Here is a 23,069-nt window from a genome sequence, read left to right as displayed (position 1 = left end):
TCACTCTGTCATGTGCTGGAGCCATTGTCTCCTTGGCCTCAGGAGGGTGCCTACCGTGAATGAGTACGCAGGCTGCGGGATGATAGCAATGCTTGCCACACCTGGCCATTGTGAAGACTGCCGCATCTGACACCTGAAAGAGCTTAATAAGCAGGAGCCATCATTAAAGTACCCGTTCCGCACTAGTTCTTTGTGTTTGGAGCTGGTGTGGTTATACAGATGGATAGTGGAATTAAAACAAGTGGGTATTCATGATTCCAAGATGTAGGTGTTACAGTCCCCATTATACAGATAACAACCAAGGCTCAGAAAGAATGTTTTGTTTTTAGGAAACAAATGAAAACTTACACAGGAAGTGCTCTTCAATCTTACCTTATAAGGTTATGATGTATTTTGTTCTGGGGCTACACTTTAACTCAGTGTTTGTTTGTTTTGTTTTGTTTTGTTTTGTTTTCATTTACAGAGACAGAGAGAGTCAGAGAGAGGGATAGATAGGGACAGACAGACAGGAACGGAGAGAGATGAGAAGCATCAATTCTTTGTTGCAGTTCCTTAGTTGTCCATTGATTGATTTCTCATATGTGCCTTGCCCAGGGAACCACAGCAGACCGAGTGAGCCCTTGCTCGAGCCAGCAACCTTGGGCTCAAGCTGGTGAGCCTTGCTCAAACCAGATGAACTCACGCTCAAGCTGGCGACCTCGGAGTCTCAAACCTGGGTCCTCTGCATCCCAGTCTGATGCTCTATCCACTGCGCCACTGCCTGGTCAGGCAAGATGGATTTGATTTTTAAAAATATTTTAAAATTTATTTTTGGGTCCTGGCCGGATGGCTCAGTGGTAGAGCATCAACCTGGCATGTGGAAGTCCCAAGTTCAATTCCTGGTCAGGGGCCTGACCAGGCGGTGGCACAGTGGATTGAGCCTCAGACTGGGACGGAGGACCCAGGTTCAAAACCCTAAGGTTGCCGGCTTCAGCGTGGGCTCATCTGGTTTGAGCAAGGCTCACCACCAGCTTCAGCCCAAGGTCACTGGCTTGAGAAAGGGGTCACTCGGTCTGCTGTAGCTCCCCCCCACCCCCCAACCCCCCTGTCAAGGCACCTATGAGAAAGCAATCAGTGAACACTAATGAGCCGCAATGAAGAATTGATGCTTCTCTTGTCTGACCAGGCGGTGGCGCAGTGGATAGAGTGTCGGACTGCGATGCAGAGGACCCGGGTTCGAGACCCCAAGGTCGCCAGCTTGAGTGCAGGCTCATCTGGTTTGAGGAAAAAAGCCCACCAGCTTGAACCCAGGGTCGCTGGCTCCAGCAAGGGGTTACTCGGTCTGCTGAAGGCCTGCGGTCAAGGCACATATGAGAAAGCAATCAATGAACAACTAAGGTGTCGCAACGTGCAATGAAAAACTAATGATTGATGCTTCTCATCTCTCTCCGTTCGTCTGTCCCTGTCTATCCCTCTCTCTGTCTCTGTAAAAAAATAAAAAAATAAATAAAAATTTAAAAAAAGTTAAAAGAATTGATTCTTCTCATCTCTCTCCCTTGCTGTCTGTCTGTCCCTCTCTCTGTCTCTGTCCCTGTCTCTCTCTCTCTCTCTCTCTCTATCTATCTATCTCTCTCTCACACACACACACACAAAATTCCTGAAAAAATGAAATTCCTGGTCAGCACACACAGGAGAAGCAACTCTCTGCTTTTCTTCCTTTTCCCCGTCCCCTTTCTCTCTCTCTCTTTCTCTCTCTTCCTCTCCCACAGCCATGACTTCTTTGATTCCAGCACATCAGCCCTGGGTGCTAAGGATGGTGGCATGGAGCCTCTGTCTCAGGCAATAAAAATAGCTCAATTGCAAGCATGGGCCCCAGATGGACAGAGCATCAGCCCCAGATAGGGGTCACCAGGTGGATCTGGTTGGGGCACATGCAAGAGTCTATCTCTCTATCTCCCCTCCTCTCACTTAAATATAAAATTTATTTTTTAAATGATTTTACTTATTGATTTGAGAGAGAGAGCAAAAGGGGGAGAGAGAGAGAGAAACATTGATTTGCTGTTCCAATTATTTATGCATCATTGGTGGATTCTTCTGTGTGCCCTGACTGGGGATCGTACCTGCAACCTTGGCCTATGGGGATGCCACTCCAACCGATTGAGCTACCAGGCAAGGCTATTTTTTTTTCATTATTTATTTATTTATTTTTCCATTGATTTGAGAGAGGGAGGAAGAGAGGAAGGGATTGGACCCGCAACCTTTGTGTATCAGGACGATGCTCTAACCAACCAAGCCATCCAGTCAGGGCCATTTGTCATCTTTTTTGTATTATTATTATTATTCATTTTAGAGAGAGGGAGACAGAGAGAGAGAGAGAGAGAGAGAGAGAGAGAGAAGGGAAGAGGAGTGGGAAGCATCAACTCCCATTTGTGCCTTGACCAGGCAAGCCAGGGGATTCAAACTGGAGACCTCAGCGTTCCAGGTCGATGCGTTATCCGCTGCACCACCACAGGTCAGGCTGTCATCACTTTTTACTGGAGCTTTCACATAAAGAATTTATATGTATTGGATTTTTTTTTAATGTGTTGCATCAGCCCTGGCCAATAGCTTGGTTGGTTAGAACACCGTCCTGATACACAAAGGTTGCAGGTCTGATTCTTGGTCAGGGCACACACAGAAACAGATCGATGTTCCTGTCTCTTTCTCTACCTTTCTCTCTCTCCCTCAAATCAATAAATTGAAAAAATTGTCCTGGCTGGATAGCTCAGTTGGTTAGAGCATGGTCCTGAAGCACAGAGGTTGTTAGTTCGATCCTGGTCAGGGCACATGCAGGAACACATTGATGTTCCTGTCTCTCTCTCACTCCTTTCCTTTCTCTAAAAAAAAAATCAATAAAAATTTAAAAAAAAGAAAAAATAAATAAATTTAAAAAATTAAAATGTGTTGAATCAACTGACCAATCATTTGGGAAAAGTGTCTAATTATGGCCTGACTGGTGGTGGCAAAATGGATAGAGTGTCCACCTGGGACACTGGGGTCACTGGCTTGAGCACCGGCTCACGGGCTGGAGTGCAGGGTCACTGGCTTGACGATGGGATCATAGACATGACCCCATGGTCACTGGCTTGAACCTAAAGATCACTGGCTTGTAGCCCTATGTCTCTGGCTTGAGCAAGGGGTCACTGACTCAGCTGGAGCTCCCGGGGTCAAGGCACATATGAGAAGCCATCAGTGAACAACTAAAGTGCTGCAACTACAAGTCAATGCTTCTCATCTGTCTCCTTTCCTCTCTCTCTTTCTCTCAAAACTAAATATTAAATAAATAAAGAAGTCTAATGGTATCCCTGCCTCACATCACACTCCAGAATGAATTCAGATAGGTTATAACTTGTAATGTTAAAAAAGGAAAATATAGCTTGACCAGGTGGTGGCGCGGTGGATGCAGCATTGGACTGGGATGCGGAAGGACCCAGGTTCGAGACCTCGAGGTTGCCAGCTTGAGCGCAGGCTCATCTGGCTTGAGCAAAAAAAAAAGCTCACCAGCTTGGACCCAGGGTCGCTGGCTCGAGCGGGGGGTTGCTTGATCTGCTGAAGGCCCACGGTCAAGGTACATATGAGAAAGCAATCAGAGCCTGACCTGTGGTGGTGCAGTGGATAAAGCGTCGACCTGGAAATGCTGAGGTCGCCGGTTCAAAACCCTGGGCTTGCCTGGTCAAGGCACATATGGGAGTTGATGCTTCCAGCTCCTCCCCACTTCTCTCTCTCTGCCTCTCCTCTCTCTCTCTCTCTCTCTCTCTCTCTCTCTCTCTCTGTCTCTCCCTCTCCTCTCTAAAATGAATAAATTTTAAAAAAATTAAAAAAAAAGAAAGCAATCAATGAACAACTAAGGTGTTGCAATGAAAAACTGATGATTGATGCTTCCCATCTCTCTATGTTCCTGTCTGTCTGTCCCTATCTATCCCTCTCTCTCTGTCCCTATAAAAAAAAAAAAGGAAGATATAGCCTGACCAGGCGGTGGCGCAGTGGATAGAGTGTCAGACTGGGATGCCGAGGACCCAGGTTCAAGACCCCGAGGTCGCCTTGAGCACAGGCTCATCTGGTTTGAGCAAAATCTCACCAGCTTGAACCCAAGGTCGCTGGCTCCAGCAAGGGGTTACTTGGTCTGCCAAAGGCCCACAGTCAAGGCACATATGCGAAAGCAATCAATGAACAATTAAGGTGTTGCAATGTGTAACGAAAAACTAATGATTGATGCTTCTCATCTCTCTGTTCCTGTCTGTCTGTCCCTGTCTATCTCTCTCTCTCTGTCTCTGAAAAAAAAAAAAAAAAAGGAAGATATAATTAATCATCCTGGCTGGGTTGCTATGTTGGTTAGAGTATCGTCCTGATACACCAAGGTGGTGGGTCAGGGTACATACAAGAACCAAGAAATAAATGCATAAGTAAGTGGAACAATAAATTGATGTTTCTGTCTTTCTCTCCCCCCCCCCGCTTCCTTTTTCTCTCAAATCAATCAATCAATTAAATAAAAAAAAATAAAAGGGAGATAAACTATTATTAGAAGAAAACATGTGATCATTTATATCATCTGGGGATGCAGGAGTTTTCTCTAAGCATCACCAAACAGAGAAAACATTAAAAAAAAAGAAAAGTAAAAGTTCAAGCCCCTTCACTGTATAAAAATAAAATATTAGTAAGTCTCTCCAAAAATTAAAATACTAGTTAAAAGACAATGAAAAGTGCCTAACCTGTGGTGGCGCAGTGGATAAAGCGTCAATCTGGAAACGCTAGCTGGTTTGAAGTCCTGGGCTTGCCTGGTCAAGGCACATATGGGAGTTGATGCTTTCTGCTCCTCCCCCCTTCTCTCTCTCTCTCTCTCTCTCTCTCTTCCCTCTCTATAATGAATAAATAAAATCTTTAAAAAAAAAAGACAACGAGAAGCAAATAACTGAGGGGGAAATGTTTTACATTACAGAAGAGAGAAGGCTATATGCTTAATATGTAAAATATACTTATAAACTGACAAAGAAAAGAGAAATATATCCATAAGAAATTGGCAAATTGACACAAATGGGCAATTTACAGAACAATACATACTATCAGGCAAGAAGCATATGAAAAACTGTTTTATCTACTAGTAGTAATACCAACTTCAAGGTAAAATTACCCACCTACCAAGTAGGAAATTCTAAGAATGAGGCAGGGTTCAGTGAAACAGACACCAACCCTGCAGGAGAGCACAGGAACGACTGGGCAACACGTTAAAAACCCATATAACTTGGCCCTGGACGGTTGGCTCAGTGGTAGAGTGTCGGCCTGGCGTGCAGGAGTCCCGGGTTCGATTCCCAGCCAGGGCACACAGGAGAGGCGCCCATCTGCTTCTCCACCCCTCCCCCTCTCCTTCCTCTCTGTCTCTCTCTTCCCCTCCCGCAGCCGAGGCTCCATTGGAGCAAAGATGACCCGGGCGCTGGGGATGGCTCCTTGGCCTCTGCCCCAGGCACTAGAGTGGCTCTGGTCGCAACAGAGCGACCCCCCGGAGGGGCAGAGCATCGCCCCCTGGTGGGCAGAGCATCGCCCCTGGTGGGCATGCCGGGTAGATCCCGGTGGGGCGCATGCGGGAGTCTGTCTGACTGTCTCTCCCCATTTCCAATTTCAGAAAAATACAAAAAAAAAACAAAAAACAAAAAAAAAATACCCAAAAAAAACAACCCCGTATAACTTTACATTCCTTTTCATTTAACAATTGTAGTTCCAAGAATGTATCCTAAAAAAATAACCATGAATGTGTACCAAGATTCAGTTGCTAGGATGGTCATCACAACATTGCTTATAATGTCAAAATAGTAGGAACACCTAGCCTGCCCTGTGGTGGCGCAGTGGATAAAGTGTCGACCTGGAAATGCTGAGGTCGCCAGTTCGAAACCCTGGGGTTGCCTGGTCAAGGCACATATGGGAGTTGATGCTTCCAGCTCCTCCCCCCTTCTGTCTCTCTCTCCCTCTCTTTATCCTCTCTGGAAAAAAAAAATGAATAAATAAAATAGAAATCAAACAGCAGGAATACTAAAAAAAAGTAGTAGGGCCTGACCTGTGGTGGCGCAGTGGATAAAGCATCGACCTGAAAATGCTGAGGTTGCCGGTTCGAAACCCTGGGCTTGCCTGGTCAAGGCATATATGGGAGTTGATGCTTCCAGCTCCTCCCCCTGTCTCTCTCTCCTCTCTCTCTGTCTCTCTCTCTCCCTCTCTCTCCTCTCTAAAATGAATAAATAAAATTAAAAAAAAAAAGTAGTAGGAACATCTTAAATTAAATAAATTATAGCACGTTTTTGCAATAGCAAACAATACAGCAATGAAAAATGTCACAGGGGCCCTGGCTGGATAGCTTGGTTGGTTAGAGCATTATCTTATTTATTATTATTATTTTATTTTTTATAGAGACAGAGAGAGAGTCAGAGAGAGGGATAGATAGGGACAGACAGACAGGAACAGAGAGACATGAGAAGCATCAATTATCAGTTTTTCATTGCGACACCTTAGTTGTTCATTGATTGCTTTCTCATATGTGCCTTCACCATGGGGCTACTGACTAACCCCTTGCTAATGCCAGTGACCTTGGGTCCAAGCTGGTGAGCCTTGCTCAAACCAGATGAGCCCATGCTCAAGCTGGCGACCTCAGGGTCTCGAACCTGGGTCCTCCGCGTCCCAGTCCAACACTCTATCCACTGTGCCACCGCCTGGTCAGGCTAGAGCATTATCTTGATTTGCAGAAGTTACCAGTTCAATCCTCAATCAGGGCACATACAGAAACAGATTAATGGCCTGACCTGTGGTGACGCAGTGGATCAAGTGTTGACCTGGAACAGTAAGGTCACCGGTTCAAAACCCTGGGCTTGTCTGGTCAAGGCACATATGGGAGTTGATGCTTCCTGCTCTTCCCCCCTTCTCTCTTTCTCCCCTCTCTAAAATGAATAAATAAAATCTTAAAATAAAAGAAGAAACAGATCAATGTTCCTGTATCTCTCTCTCGCTTCCCCTTCCTCTTTCTAAAATCAATACATTTATTTAAAATTTTTTAAATGTTATTGTTATAACTTTTTTAAATTTTTAAAAAATTTTTTTATTTTTCTGAAGTTGGAAATGGGGAGGGAGTCAGACAGACTCCCGCATGCGCCCGACCAGGATCCACCTGGCATGCCCACCAGGGGACGATGCTTTGCCCATTGGGGAGTTGCTCTGTTGCAACCAGAGCCATTCTAGCGCCTGAGGCAGAGGCCATGGAGCCATCCTCAGCACCCGGGCCAACTTTGCTCCAATGGAGCTTTGGCTGCGGGAGGGGAAGAGAGAGACAGAGAGGAAGGAGAGGGGGAGGGGTGGAGAAGCAGATGGGCGCCTCTCTTGTGTGCCCTGGGCGGGAATTGAACCCAGGACTCCTGCACGCCAGGCCGACGCTCTACCACTGAGCCAACCGGCCAGGGCTGTTATAACTTTTAATGACTACTAAGGAGCTAGAGCACAGTGTGGGGGCAATAAAAAAAAAGGAACCCGGCCCTGGCCGGTTGGCTCAGCGGTAGAGCGTCGGCCTTGCGTGTAGAGGACCCAGGTTCGATTCCCGGCCAGGGCACACAGGAGAAGCGCCCATCTGCTTCTCCACCCCTCTGCCGCGCTTTCCTCTCTGTCTCTCTCTTCCCCTCCCGCAGCCAAGGCTCCATTGGAACAAAAAAGATGGCCCAGGCGCTAGGGATGGCTCCTTGGCCTCTGCCCCAGGCGCTAGAGTGGCTCTGGTTGCAACATGGCGACACCCAGGATGGGCAGGGCATCGCCCTCTGGTGGGCAGAGCATCGCCCCCTGGTGGGCGTGCCGGGTGGATCCCGGTCGGGCACATGCGGGAGTCTGTCTGACTGTCTCTCCCCGTTTCCAGCTTCAGAAAAATGAAAAATAAAAAAAATAAAATAAAAAAAAAAGGAACCCAGTAAACTTCAGGATCTGGCACCCAGTTAAAACAAAGGTTGTCTTATCTCTAGAGCAGGGGTCCCAAATTTTTTACACAGGGGGCCAGTTTACTGTCCCTCAGACCGTTGGAGGGCCGGACTATAAAAAAAAACAACTATGGCCTGACCTGTGGTGGCGCAGTGGATAAAGCATCAACCTAGAAATGCTGAGGTCGCCGGTTCGAAACCCTGGGCTTGCCTGGTCAAGGCACATATGGGAGTTGATGCTTCCAGCTCCTCCCCACCTTCTCTCTATATATCTCTCTCCTCTCTGTCTCCCTCTCTGTCTCTCTCTCTCTCCCTTTCTCTCTCCTCTCTAAAATGAATAAATAAAAAAAAATTAAAAAAAAAAACAAACAAAAAAAAAAACAACTATGAACAAATACCCATGAACACTGCACATATCTTATTTTAAAGTAAAAAAACAAAACGGGAACAAGTACAATATTTAAAATAAATAATTGGCCCTGGCCGGTTGGCTCAGTGGTAGAGCGTCGGCCTTGCGTGTGGAGGACCCGGGTTCGATTCCCCCTCCTTCCTCTCTGTCTCTCTCTTCCCCTCCCTCAGCCAGGGCTCCATTGGAGCAAAGTTGGCCCGGGTGCTGAGGATGGCTCCATGGCCTCTGCCCCAGGCAGTGGCTCTGGTCGCGGCAGAGTGTCGCCCCTGGTGGGCGTGCCGGGTGGATCCCGGTCGGGGGCATGCGGGATTCTGTCTGACTCTCTCTCCCCGTTTCCAGCTTCAGAAAAATACAAAAAAAAAATAAAATTAAAAAATAAATAAATAACAAGTAAATTTAAATCAACAAACTGACCAGTATTTCAATGGGAACTATGGTCCTGCTTTCGGCTAATGAGATGGTCAATGTCCAGATCCATATTTGTCACTGCTAGCCCTAACAAGTGATAGGACGCGCTTCCGGAGCCATGACGCGTACGTTCCATGTCACCGGAAGTAGTACTGTACGGGAGCAACACCGTACTTTACTACTCTCACTGACCACCAATGAAAGAGGTGCCCCTTCCGGAAGTGTGGCGGGCCGGATAAATGGTCTCAGGGGGCCGCATGTGGCCCGCGGGCCGTAGTTTGGGGACCCCTGCCCTAGAGCCTCCTCTATGCTGAGAAGTGCCCAAGGAAATCAGCCAGGTGCTGGCCGGAGATGACCTCCCGGGGTTCCGTGAGATTCTGAGAAAACTGTTGGTGTGTTCTGAGTTCACCTGGCAGTCAGGCTCTGGATAGCAACCTTTGTGTATTATATTAAGACCAAAAGTGGTGGAATGGGCTCAGAAAGACAGGTTCAAATCCTGACTCTTCCATTATTTTGATTTGGGGGCAAGATTCTTTAACTATGGATTCTTTATTTTGTTTGATTCTCCTGAGTGTAAAATAAGGACATAATACTATTTTCAAAAGGATGATACTTACTGAATGCTCTCATACGTCTAATGCTCTTAATAAATGATTGCTATTTACAGCTATCCTTCAGTGCACAGAGGGAACAAGACAGGATTTTTTTTCTTTCTTTTTTTTTAAGTAGAGCACAGTGAGGGAGATGTAGGTGAATGCAATTTTATTTATTTGTACTTTTTAAAAATTTTATTACAGGTGTATTAAATTTTTTATCCTTTACCAGTGGTGGCTCAGTGGATAAGTATTGACCTGGGACACTGAGGTCCCAGATTTGAAACCCCAAGGTCACCAGCTTGAGTGCAGGCTCACCAGCTTGAGCGCAGGGTTCCCAGCTTAAGCGTGGGATCATAGACACGACCCCATGGTCACTGGCTTCAGCCCAAAGGTCATTGGCTTGAAGCCCAAGGTCACTGGCTTGAGCAAGGGGTCACTGGCTCAGCTGGAGCCCCTCCCCCCAACTCTGTCAAGGCATATATGAGAAGCAATCAGTAAACAACTAAAGTGCTGCAACTCTGAATTGATGCTTCTCATTTCTCTCCCTTCCTCTCTCTTTCTCTTTCTCCCTCTCACAACGAAAAAATTTAATTTTTTAAAAGAGATAAACAGACAGAAACATCAACCTGTTCCTGCATGTACCCTTACTGGGGATCGAACTTGCAACCTCTGTACATCAGGCAAATGCTCTAACCAACCAAGCCATCCGGCCAAGGCAACACCATATTTTGATTGTTTTGGTTGGAAACTTCTGTTCCCAGAGGCAGCCTGCCTGGCCCCAGGGCCACAGAGCTTCCTGATCCTGTGACCTTGTGGGTGGGGTGGGAGGAGACCATTTGCTGTGCTCCACCTTGGCCGTGGCAGGTTCTAGAATGGAGCCAAGTTGCACAGTTGTTAGTAACCCCTCTGGAATTCCAGAAAATTAACAATTTTGGAAGCTGAAGAGGAATGGAAAGGTAGGGTCTGGTGTGTAGAATTTAAGCTAAAATATTGCCATGTAGATCTGTACCTAGTTCTAATATTGGAGTTCAGCCTGATCCAGCAGTGGCACAGTAGATAGAGCGTCGGACTGGGATGCGGAGGACCCAGCATCTGGTTTGAGCAAGGCTCACCAGCTTGGACCCAAGGTCGCTGGCTCGAGCAAGGGGTCACTTGGTCTGCTGTAGCCCCCCTGATCAAGGCACATATGAGAAATCAATCAATGAACATCTAAGGAACCGTAAGAAAGAATTGATGTTTCTCGTCTCTCTCTCTCTTCCTGCCTGTCTGTCCCTCTCTCTGACTCTTTCTGTCTCTGTCACACACACACACACACAAAATCAATCAATCAATAAATAGATAGATAGATACTGGAGTTCAGGTAAAAAAATATATATATATTTTTTACAGGGACAGAGAGAGATTCAGAGAGAGGGATTTATAGGAACAGACAGGAACGGAGAGAGATGAGAAGCATCAATCATCAGTTTTTCGTTGAGACACCTTAGTTCAGGGGTCCCTAAACTACGGCCCATGGGCTGCATGCGGCTCCCTGAGGCCATTTATTTGGCCCCAGCTGCACTTCCAGAAGGGGCACCTCTTTCATTGGTGGTCAGTGAGAGGAGCATAGTTCCCATTGAAATACTGGTCAGTTTGTTGATTTAAATTTACTTGTTCTTTATTTTAAATATTGTATTTGTTCCCGTTTTGTTTTTTTAATTTTAAAATAAGATATGTGCAGTGTGCATAGGGATTTGTTCATAGTTTTTTTTATAGTCCGGCCATTCAGCGGTCTGAGGGACAGTGAACAGCCCCCCTCTGTAAAAAGTTTGGGGACCCTGCCTGACCTGTGGTGGCGCAGTGGATAAAGTGTCAACCTGGAATGCTGAGCTTGCCGGTTCAAAACCCCGGGCTTGCCTGGTCAAGGCACATATGGGAGTTGATGCTTCCTACTCCTTTCCCCTTCTCTCTCTCCTCTCTCTCTAAAAATGAATAAATGGCCTGACCTGTGGTGGTGCAGTGGGATGGAGCCTCGACCTGGAGCACTGAGGTCGCCGGTTCGAAGCCCTGGGCTTGCCTGGTCAGGGCACATGTGGGAGTTGATGTTTCCTGCTCCTCCCCCTTCTCTCCCTCTCTCTCTCTCTCTCTAAAAATCAATAAATAAAATATTTTAAAAAATGAATAAATAAAATTTTTTTTAAAAAGTTTGGGGACCCTGCCTTAGTTGTTCATTGATTGCTTTCTCATATGTGCCTTAACCGCGGGCCTTCAGCAGACGGAGTAACCCCTTGCTCGAGCCAGCGACCTTGGGTCCAAGCTGGTGAGCTTTTTGCTCAAGCCAGATGAGCCCACGCTCAAGCTGGCAACCTCAGGGTCTCAAACCTGGGTCCTTCACATCCCAGTCTGACGCTCTATCCACTGCACCACAGCCTGATCAGGCAAGTAAAATTTTTTAAATGTTTATTTTTATTGATTTTAAGGAGGGAGAGAGCAGGAGAGAGACAGGAACATCTGTTCCTGTTGGTGCCCTGACTGGGGATTGAACCAGCAACGTCTGTGCTTCAGGATGATGCTCTAACCCAGTGGTTCTCAAACTTTTTGAAGTCGTGGTGCATTTAAAATCCTACAAATAATTGTAGGTGCACTATATACAAATTTCTGAAAAATATGTTATAATAATTAAGTCAAACATTAAAGAAAAAAATATAAAGTCCAAGCATGCTTTAATGGTAATTAAACAAAATAAATAAGGCAAAATTAAATTTATTTTGACATTAAAAAACATTTTGTGGGCTCCTGGTGGAGCGTTGGCCTGGCGTGCAGAGGTCCCGGGTTCGATTCCCGGCCAGGGCACACAGGAGAGGCGCCCATCTGCTTCTCCACCCCTCCCCCTCTCCTTCCTCTCTGTCTCTCTCTTCCCCTCCCGCAGCGAGGCTCCATTGGAGCAAAGATGTCCCGGGCGCTGGGGATGGCTCCTTGGCCTCTGCCCCAGGTGCTGGAGTGGCTCTGGTAGAGGCAGAGCATAGCCCCCTGGTGGGCAGAGCGTCGCCCCCTGGTGGGCGTGCCGGGTGGATCCCAGTAAGGCGCATGCGGGAGTCTGTCTGACTGTCTCTCCCCGATTCCAGCTTCAGAAAAATACAATACAAAACAAAACAAAACAAAACAAAAAAACATTTTGTGCCTGACCAGGAGGTGGTGCAGTGGATATAGCATCGGACTGGGATGCCAAGGATCCAGGTTCGAGACCTCGAGGTCACCAGCTTGAGTGTGGGCTCATCTGGCTTGAGCAGAGCTCACCAGCTTGGACCTAAGGTCGCTGGCTGGAGCAAGGGGTTACTAGGTCTGCTGAAGGCCCGTAGTCAAGGCACATATGAGAAAGCAATCAGTGAACAACTAAGGTGTCGCAATGAAAAACTGATGATTGATGTTTTTCATCTCTTTTCATTCCTGTCTGTCCCTATCTATCCCTGTCTCTGACTTTCTCTCTGTCTCTGTAAAAAAACAAACAAAAACAAAACATTTTGTTACATTTTTTAAACATTTTTTTTAGATAGATATTATTTATTTATTTTGGGAGAGAGAGAGAAGGGGGAAGAGCAGGAAACATCAACTTTGATATGTGCCTTTACCAGGCAAGCCCAGGACTTCAAACCGGCGACCTCAGGGTTCCAGGTTGACACTTTATCCACTGAGCCACCACAGATCAGGCTGTTACATTTTTTTTTCCAAATTTTATTTTATTTTTTTAAATTTTTTATTTATTCATTTTAGAGAGGAGAGGGAGAGACAGAGAGGAGAGACAGAGAGAGAGAAGTGGGGGAGGAGCTGGAAGCATCAACTCCCATATGTGCCTTGACCAGGCAAGCCCAGGGTTTCGAACCGGCGACCTCAGCATTTCCAGGTCGACGCTTTATCCACTGCGCCACCACAGGTCAGGCTGTTACATTTTTTGAGTTATGCTTTTTAGAATTCATAAAAAAGAGGGGTTAAAAAATAAAATGACAGCCTGACCTGCGGTGGCTCAGTGGGTAAAAGCATCAACTTGGAACACTGAGGTCGCCAGTTCAAAACCCCGGACTTCCCTGGTCAAGGCACATATGGGAGTTGATGCTTTCTGCTCCTCCCTCCCTTCTTTCTCTCTCTCTCTCTCTCTTTGTCTCCTCTCTCTAAAATTAATAAATAAAATCTAAAAATAAATAAAAATAAAAAAAATAAAATGACAAAAAGCTATCTTTTATATATATATATGTATACACACACACACACACACACACATTTTTAGTAAGATTTAGTAAATTCGGCAGGTCCTGGTGCAAGTGTGTTAAGTTTTTTTATTCTTGTGTTTATGAGAAACATGATCTTGATGTGTCCTACAATTTCTTCAAATATTTGGGCAAATATTTGACAGGCAAACTCACATTTCCTCGTCAATACATTGAAGAATTCCTCTCTTTTTACTCTTAATTGTGTTGAGGGTAGAAAATCCTAATTCACATAAATAGGATGTTGAAAATTGTAGTAAAATGTTCAAAGCTTTTTTTTTTTTTTTACAGGGACAGAGAGAGAGTCAGAGAGAGGGATAGACAGGGAAAGGCAGACAGGAACGGTGAGAGATGAGAAACATCAATCATCAGTTTTTTGTTGCCGTTGCGACTCCTTAGTTGTTCATTGATTGCTCCCTCACATGTGACCGTGGGCCTTCAGCAGACCGAGTAACTCCTTGCTCAAGCCAGCAACCTTGGGTCCAAGCTGGTGAGCTTTTTGCTCAAGCCAGATGAGCCTACGCTCAAGCTGGCGACCTCGGGTTCTCGAACCTGGGTCCTCCACATCCCAGTCTGACGCTCTATCCACTGCGCCACCGCCTGGCCAGGTGCCACATATTCTTCTTTTATAAAAATCCAAAAGGCTTCAAGAGACAATTCCTTATGTGTAATCATCAATCCAAAATCCCCACCATTCATATCATCTTAACTTTACACCAAACAAAAGATAAAAGAAACTTGCCTCCAGTCTTTCCGGGGAACATGGGGGGTAGTTTAAACAATCCAGCAACACAGTTTAACAACCTTTTGCAACCTAATCAGGCAAGTGAGGTGGGGGGTTGGGCACACTGTCAGCTTACAGCCAATTCCCCACTTCTCTGTCCCCCAAAAATCTAAACTTCAAAAACCCTGTTGGTTTTTTGGTCCCCAACAGGCACATATTTCTCTGGAATACCATAGGGCACACCTGGAAATTTTCTAGGGTGCACCAATGCGCCCTGGTGCACACTTTGAGAACCACTGCTCTAACCAATTGAGGTACCTGGCTGGACTCAGGTAGTTTTGTTTTTTTTTTGTTTTTTTTTTTTTGTTTTTTTTTTTTAATTTATTCACTTTAGAGAGGAGAGAGAGAAGGGGGAGGAGCAGGAAGCATCAACTCCCATATGTGCTTTGACCAGGCAAGTGCAAGGTTTTGAACTGGCGACCTCAGTGTTCCAGGTTGACGCTTTATCCACTGCGCCACCACGGGTCAGGCTGGTCTCGAGTAGTTTTTAAAACAATGTAATATATAGCCTGACAGGCGGTGGCATAGTTGGTAGAGCGTCGGACTGGGATGCGGAAGACCCAGGTTCGAACTCTGAGGTCGCCAGCTTGAGCGCGGGCTCATCTGGTTTGAGCAAAGCTCACCAGCTTGGACCCAAGGTTGCTGGCTTGAGCAAGGGGTTACTCGGTCTGCTGTAGCCCCACAGTCAAGGCACATATGAGAAAGCAATCAATGAACAATTACGGAGTCGCAACGAAAAACTGATGATTGATGCTTCTAATCTCTCTCCGTTCCTGTCTGTCCCTATCTATCCCTCTCTGACTCTGTCTCTGTAAAAAAAAAGAAGAAAAAACCCACAATGTAATATATTCATAAGGTTTAAAATTCAAACTGTGTAGCAGGGTAAAGAGTAAAATAAAACATCTCCCTCTCTCCTGTCCCCTCACTTCTCATTACCCAGTCACCTCCCCAGGGATGGCGGGGTAGGCACCTTCCTAGGGGTCCTTCTGTTAATTGCTTGCGCCCTAGGTTCACTGGGAAAAGAGGGAAAATGTATTTTGTTTCTATCCTCCTTTTATACAAATAGTAATGTTAACTACTTGATTTAGGACTTTTTTTTTTTTTTTTTACTTCATCATAGCTCTGGTTCTCTACTTGTTTTGTGGATTGCAGAGTATTTCAGAAGCCTAAAGAAATTAGGTTGTTTCCATTCTTTTGCTTCTACAATGTTGCGATGAATTACCTTGTATGGGTATAATTTTTTTTAATTTTTAATTTATTTATTCATTTTAGCTAGCGAGGAGAGAGAGAAAGGAGAGAGAGACAGAGAGAGAGAAGGGGGGGAGGAGCTGGAAGCATCAACTCCCATATGTGCCTTGACCAGGCAAGCCCAGGGTTTCGAACTGGCGACCTCAGCATTTCCAGGTCGACGCTTTATCCACTGCGCCACCACAGGTCAGGCTGTATGGGTATCATTTCATAGCGGAACAATGAAATTTCTGGGTCATAGTTATGTGTTTTTGCATTAAAGAAAAAAATTTTAGGGCCCTGGTTGTGTAGCTCAGTTGGTTCGAGCATCGTCCCCATATACCAAAGTTGTGGGTTTGAGTCCTAGTCAGGGCACATACAAGAATCAACCAGTGAATGCATAAATAAGTGGAACAACAAATCACTGTTTCTCTCCCCCTGCAAATTCTTTTTGCTCTCTGAAATCAATAATTACAAAATTCAGCCCTGGTCAGATAGCTTGGTTGGTTGGAGCATCGTCCCGAACCACTGAAGTTGCCAGTTTGATCCCCTATTCAGGGCACATACAGGAACATATGGATGTTCCTCTCTTTCTCTCTCTCTCTCTCTCTCTCTCTCTCTCTCTCTCTCTCCCTCCCTTCTTCTCTCGATCAAATCAATCAATAAAATATTTTTAAAAATTTAAAGAATAAAACCACAAATAAACATAGTATTCATTGCCCTGTCAGGTTAGCTCAGTTGGTTAGAAGCTGGCTGATACGCCCAGAAATCTATAGCCAGGACATCTGCTCCGTCTTCTGGTACATATCCTGTTCCTTCTCACTGACCGCCTGTCACCTAGACCTTCTGTGGTCTGGAGTTTAACTGACTCCCACTTTCACTAAGAGAGTTTTCATTTCTGTTTCTGGCCAATTTCTGGGGTGGAAAACTGGGAAAAAATAACCCTTTTCCCCTCAAATTGAAAAGCCTAAAGCAAAGAGGCAGGTGTTTTTATCATCCATGTTACAGATGTCAACTCTGAGACTTCGGGCTGATCGCTCCTCTATGAGAGATCCCACAGTCCTGGTTCCAGCCGTCACTCAGTTCTTTTCCTCATGACCTGAGGCAAATCACTTCTCTCAGGTCTCAGCTTGTCCATCTGTAAAACCAAGACACCGTGACTTTCAAAATGTCTTAGCAGGAGCCCCAAGTCCCTCTGAAACTGACAAAGAAGGGCGGGACGGAGGGGAGCCAGACGCGATGGCGGAGTTCTTCCACCAGGGAGAACCCAGCTTTTTACCGGTATCAACATCATTGACTCATGCCTGATATTTATTTTGTTAGGAGGCTAACTGATGGGAAAAACAAACAGAAAAAAAAAAAGGAAAATCACTGTACTATCTCAGATGTTGCAAACTCATGGCCCATAGACTAGAAGTAGCCTGGACACATATTTCATTTAATCCACAAAATATGTTTTTAAAGTGTTTAATTATTAATTATTGTTGTGTGTGTATATATATATATGGACAGAGAGACAGTCAGAGAGAGGGATAGATAGGGACAGACAGGAACAGCAAGAGATGAGAAGCATCAATCATCAGTTTTTTGTTGCAACATCTTAATTGTTCATTGATTGCTTTCTCATATGTGCCTTGACCGCGGGCCTTCAGCAGACCTAGTGACCCCTTGCTCGAGCCAGCGACCTTGGGTCCAAGCTGGTAAGCTTTTTGCTCAAGCCAGATGAGCCTGCGCTCAAGCTGGGTCCTCCGCATCCCAGTCCAGCGCTCTATCCACTGCGCCACCGCCTGGTCAGGCGAATTATTGTTAATTTCAAAAAAAAAAAAATCCATAGATTTCTTATTAAAAATGTGTATCTCTGGTTTCTCTTTAGAAAAAAAAATCAAACATCTGGCCACATGGGGTTCATGAGTCACACAGGTACAGGAGGCATCAGATCCAGAAACCACATGGCCAGGGCTCCAGGGGCCCCTGGTGCCCCCTTCCAGGGACATCCTGCCCCAAGGCAAGGGTAACCACACTCAGAATATAACAGCATAGGCTAGGTTTGCCTGGTTTTGTACTTTACATGAATAAAATCATACCACCTGTCCTATTTTGTGTTACGTTTTCCACTCAACATTAAATTGCAGGCTGCATTCACAGCATGGCAGAGAGGTGTAATTCATTTGTTTCATTGTTCTATCATATTATATCAAAATCTCACAATATATTCATCTGACCATTGAAAGACATTTGTGTTGTTTCCAATTTGGCTTTTATGAGTCTCCCAGCTACACTCACACTAAGACTAATCGCACATATAGGATGGGACAAAAGTAGGTTTCCAGTTATATGTGAAACACTTCATTCTTTTTTTTTTTTTAATGGGGAGAGTGCAAACGCAGTCCCCCACTACCACAAATTATGCAATCGAGTTTCCCACATTTGGGGAAATCGCAGGGGTCAGCACATCCGGAGTGCAATGGATAAGCCTCACCCTGGGAAAACCACCTTTGTGATCATGGTATCTCCCCTGCCAGGTAAGTATGAAACACTTCATTCTTATATCAATCTTTATTCATTATGGTATCATTTTCCATATGGTATTGGTACACAGAGGTATGCATGCCTGTTGGGGAGATAGCCCATCGTGGAACTGCTGAGGACAGACGACAGTGACTCAGCATGGAATTCAACTTGATTAGGGCTGGGACAGTTTTCCAGAGTGGTTGTACCAATTCACCTTCCACTAGTTCTTGCAAATCCCACTCGTTTGCCTTTCTCATAATTATTACCTGACAGGGCCCAAAAGGTATTGGGGTTTGTGACTCCCAGACAAGCAAGATACCTGCAACAAGTTCTTGGAACTCCTAACGTTTTATCCCTTTCTGAAAGGAATGAAGAATAATGAATGGCTGCTCTCCAGGGTACCTGTTTTCCCATCTTTCCTTCATTATGTGTGTGTGTTTGTTTGTTTTTTAATTTTTAGAGGAGAGAAGAAGGCGAAGAAAGAGAGGAGGAAAGAGAGAGAGAGAGAGAGAGAGAGAGAAAGAAACATCGATTTGTTGTTCCACTTATTTATTCATTCACTGGTTGATTCTTGTGTGTGTCCTGATCGAGGATTGATCCCGCAACCTTGATAGATTGGGAAGGTGCTCTAACCAACTGAGCTACCAGGCTTCCTTTGTGATTCTTGATCAGGAGTCCTTTATTCACTTATCCTTCCAAGCTGAGACCTGGAGGTTAGGAATGAGCGGGACTGGAGGCGGTGGGGGTGGAGAGGGACTAGAGAATGTTCCAGGCTGAGATAAGGCAAGCTCAGATTTAAGTTTTCTGGAAGCCAAAGGAAAAGAAGAAGAGAAGTTGTCAGCACTGCCTACCCAAGGGATTTGGGAAAGGACTGGGGGTTGGGCTGCTGGTGTTTCTAGTCAAGACCGGGAGGGTCCTAGAGAGCCGGGACTGCTTCCCATAGGAAATACGGTACCTCCCCCGCCCACTCAATGCCTAGAAGGCCCCCAGAGAAGTGCAGGGAGCAACTAAAAGAAGTTGATCTTGATTGGAGGGTGAGTGAAAGGGATGAGGCTGGGGGAGGGGGGGAATGAGGTGTGTGTCCCACTGTCATGTAAATATCCTCTCCAGGCAGGGCAGCCAAGGCTGATTTAAACCTCCCGCACCTGGGGCGGTCTCAGTTCCTAGAGCTTCTTCCAGCCTTGCAACTTCCCTTCGGTCGGATTCTCGGACTTTCCTCACAGCATGGCTCCCAAACGCCAGCCTTCGCTCCCATCTCAGACGAAGAAACCGAGACTGCCTCCTGCCCCCAAGCCGGAGAAGAAGTCAGTCTCTCAGGACTTGCCAAAAGGAGGTATGTATGTCCGTCCCTACATTACATTTTATTGGAGATTTAAGGGATTTGCAAGGATTGGCGCCGAAGGATTGTTTTTTTCTCTAGTCTGTTTTGGGAGTTTTGAGGTGTGACCCCAAACTCCCCCGGAGGGTGTTAAGCACAGTGTGAGTGGGTGAGGTTTCTGCGAAGGAAGAATGAAGCGGGGAAATGGAAAGACCTGCGCACGTGCGAACTCGTCCCTGCCCCCACACCGACACCTACCCCGAGTCTGTGTCCCAGCCCCTAAACACTTCTTGTGGCTTCCCTATCTTCGTATGTGGCACTACCAGCCAGCCCGAGGCTGGGGAGCCACATGTGACCCCTTTCCTCTCTTTTTCTCTTCCACACCGCCTCAGATCTTTAAATCTCGGTGGTCCTGCCTCCTCAATCTCTCATATCCCCCCCACCCATTTCCTGCTGCTGCTGCCTGGTCACAATTCTGGTCACCTCCTCCTCGGCTAGCTTCCAGTTTCCTCCTCCTCCTCCCATCCAGCCCGGGCAAAGCCAGTCACGTGACTCCCTGGCTTAAACTCCTTCCTCTTTCTAGCCTTCCCATTGCCCTCAGGTATGGAGTGAGATTTTTGGGGCCCCGGCCACCTGGTCCCTGCCCATCTCTCCAGGTCGATGTTCCCTCTAACACCTTTTACCTCTGTTTACCTCTTGGGGCTGTCTTTACTCTCTCAGCTGGGACCTGGACACCCACTTGTCCTTTGCCTGATCACTCCCCTCTCCTTACCTGTTCGTACCTCCTTGTTTTTCAGCTCTCTGCTGAAAAGTCACTTCTTGCACGCACGCAAGCTGCAGCTGCTGGCTCCCCTTCTGCCCTCGCGGCGCCCGGAGCCACCCCAATGTGGCCCTTACATCATTACTTTGTAATTGTTTCATGTTTGCTTCTCCCCGCCCACTAACCATTAACTGGAAGGTGAGGGCGGTGTTTTGCAGACACACAGCTTGGAAATGGACACAAAGTGGATTGTTCTGGTGACCAGGACCCGCTGCTAGAGTGGAGTGGGGATGTGGTAGGGCCTTCATGTGGGCTGGGTTTGGATAGACGGCAGGCAGGATGGCATTGCCTGGCCTGGGACAGTGTGACAGCAGGCTGGCTGGCTCAGTGGAAGAGGGGTTTGGGGGTTTGTGAATCTTACCCATTTGCAGACTTGGCTGAGATAGAAGGAACAAGGAGTCTTCATCGCAGTGCACCTAGAGATGTGCTGGGTGACTGACAATCTTGTTTTCACCTGGCCTTAGTCCAGTGGGATACAGAGACTTCCTACCGAGCTGATGGCCCAGTGTGGTAAAGCTGGAAGCCCAGGCTTTGGAATCTAGCTCTATGGCTGTGTGACTTGTTGGGCAAGTGACATAGCCTGTGTTTCGTACCTCTTCTGTAAAATGGGCTCAACAGTACCTGTCTCTTAAGCTTACTGTGAGGCTTAAAGAGAAATAAACACTTAAGACAGCAATTGGTTTTGAGATGGGTAATAAGTTTCTTCTGACTGTGAGTAGCAACATGTGGATGAGTCTTCCTGGTCTTCCATTGAGCTTCCTGAGAGAATTAATGGGACCAGACGGTGCACCAGATAACAATTCATGCCATTCACTGGGCACTGATCTTCCAGGCACTGTGCTAAGCACTTTTCTATCTGTCAGCCTTCACAACAGCAGCATGCTGTGGATAGTAACCCCATGTTATTTTATTTATTTATTACAGAGACAGAGAGAGAGTCAGATAGAGGGATAGACAGGGACAGACAGACAGACAGGAACAGAGAGATGAGAAGCATCAGTCATTAGTTTTTCGTTGCACATTGCAACACCTTAGTTGTTCATTGATTGCTTTCTCATATGTGCCTGACTGCGGGCCTTCAGCAGACCGAGTAACCCCTTGCTCGAGCCAGCGACCTTGGGTCCAAGCTGGTGGGCTTTTGCTCAAACCAGATGAGCCCACGCTCAAGCTGGCGACCTCGAGGTTTCGAACCTGGGTCCTCTGCATCCCAGTCCAACGCTCTATCCACTGTGCCACCGCCTGGTCAGGCCCCATGTTATTTTGATTTATTTATTTTTAAGTGGGATTGGGGTGGGGAAGGAGAGAGAGGAGAAGCATCAACTGGCAGTTGCAGCCCTTTAGTTGTTCATTGATTGTTTCTCTTATGTGCCTTGACCTGGGCGCTCCAACTGAGCCAGTGACCCCTTGCTCGCTCAAGCCAGCGACCTTGGGATCATGTCGATGACCCCATACTCAAGCTAGTGACTCCGTGTTCAAGCTGGATGAGCTTGTGCTCAAGTTGACTACCTCGGACTTTTGAACCTGGGACCTCAGCATCCCAGGCTGAAGCCCTATCCATTGTGCCACAACGGGTCAGGCTGTAACACCCCCCCTCATTTTGCAGATCAGATAAAGAAGGCTCAGAGAGAGAGAAGTGGGTGTGCATGTGTGTATGGAGGACCGTCCTAGCTTAGATTTCCTGGTCATCTTGGGACACTGCTGTACCATAGGAAACCACCAGCATCTCTCTTCTTCAATATTTAAGCTGTGGGATTCTCTTCCTTGAAAGAAAGCTGGGAAGGAGAGGAGACAGAGATTCTTTTCCTTTTTTTTTTTAATTCTTTCCTAAGTGAGAGGAAGGTAGATAGACTCCCACATGTGCTCCAACCAGGATCCACCCGGCAACCTCCATCTGTGGCCATGCTCCCAACCGAGCTATTTTTAGCACTTGAGGCATAGGCTCCAGGGAGCCATCCTCAGCAGGGTGGGGGGAATGCACTACAACCAATGAAGACATAGTTGCAGGAGGGAAAGAGAGAGAGAGAAGGGGAAGAAGGAGTGGTGGAGAAGCACGTGGTCGCTTCTCCTGTGTGCCCCCATGCGAAATCCAATCCCAGACATCCACAGGCCAGGCTGACACTCTTACCAATGAGCCAACTGGTCAGGGCCAAGAGGGAGGAATTCTGAGTGAGGTAAGAGGCCATGGAGAGAATATTGGAGCCAGGAAGAGACCTCAGTGAATAATGGCAGTGGGTGAATTATCTCTTGGTGTGTCCATGCCACTCCCTTGTTTACTGAAACTCTTGCCCTTTTGCTTTCTCTTTCTCTTCCACTTCGGTAGTGTGTGCTCCTGGCATTCACTTGAGTGTTGTGGGAAAGGTTAGAAAGAGGAGCAGGATGGTCCTAAGGGCTGGGATTATGGAAGGGCTCTCTGGAGCTTCTGCAGATGCATGGGAAACAGGTAGAGCGGACACTTAGGAGATGCTGTGTTTCACTGTGAGCAGGCTTTGTGTAGCAGCAGCCCCTCAGCACAGCGTTTTTCAGAATGTTTCATCCTTTTGTGGGTCACAAAATCATTTTAGTGGAGTGAACCCTGCATTTAGAGAAAAGAAAATAGCCTGACTTGTGGTGGCACAGTGGATGAGGCATCAGCCTGAAGCGCTGGGGTCGCAGGTTTGAAACCCTGGGCTTCCCTGATCAAGGCATATAGGAGTTGATGCTTCCTGCTCCTGTCCTTCTCTCTCTTTCTCCCCCCTTTCTAAAAAAATGAATAAATATCTTTAGAAAAGAAGAAAGAAAGAAAAAAAGAAAGAAAGGAAGAAAG

General features: G+C 46.4%; 1 long non-coding RNA gene and 1 other non-coding gene across 3 annotated transcripts; both read right to left on the bottom strand.

Annotated features, from left to right (window-relative positions):
* Positions 1 to 16,489: 16,489 nt before the first annotated feature.
* On the bottom strand, positions 16,490 to 20,281 carry LOC136394195 (uncharacterized). Of its 2 annotated transcripts, none has more exons than XR_010749169.1 (3): positions 20,219 to 20,281; positions 19,274 to 19,410; positions 16,490 to 16,755 (listed from the first exon to the last, which is right to left on the bottom strand). It is a non-coding gene; the product is annotated as an uncharacterized lncRNA (long non-coding RNA). The 2 variants fall into 2 exon arrangements; XR_010749168.1 differs by lacking the exon at positions 16,490 to 16,755 and adding an exon at positions 18,673 to 18,932.
* LOC136396223 (U1 spliceosomal RNA) lies at positions 17,984 to 18,147 on the bottom strand. The gene has a single exon (XR_010749617.1). It is a non-coding gene; the product is annotated as a U1 spliceosomal RNA (small nuclear RNA).
* Positions 20,282 to 23,069: the final 2,788 nt, after the last annotated feature.

Source organism: Saccopteryx leptura, chromosome 2 (assembly GCF_036850995.1).
Source record: "Saccopteryx leptura isolate mSacLep1 chromosome 2, mSacLep1_pri_phased_curated, whole genome shotgun sequence".
Lineage (NCBI taxonomy): Eukaryota > Metazoa > Chordata > Mammalia > Chiroptera > Emballonuridae > Saccopteryx > Saccopteryx leptura.
This window is presented reverse-complemented; position numbering and strand designations above follow the sequence as displayed.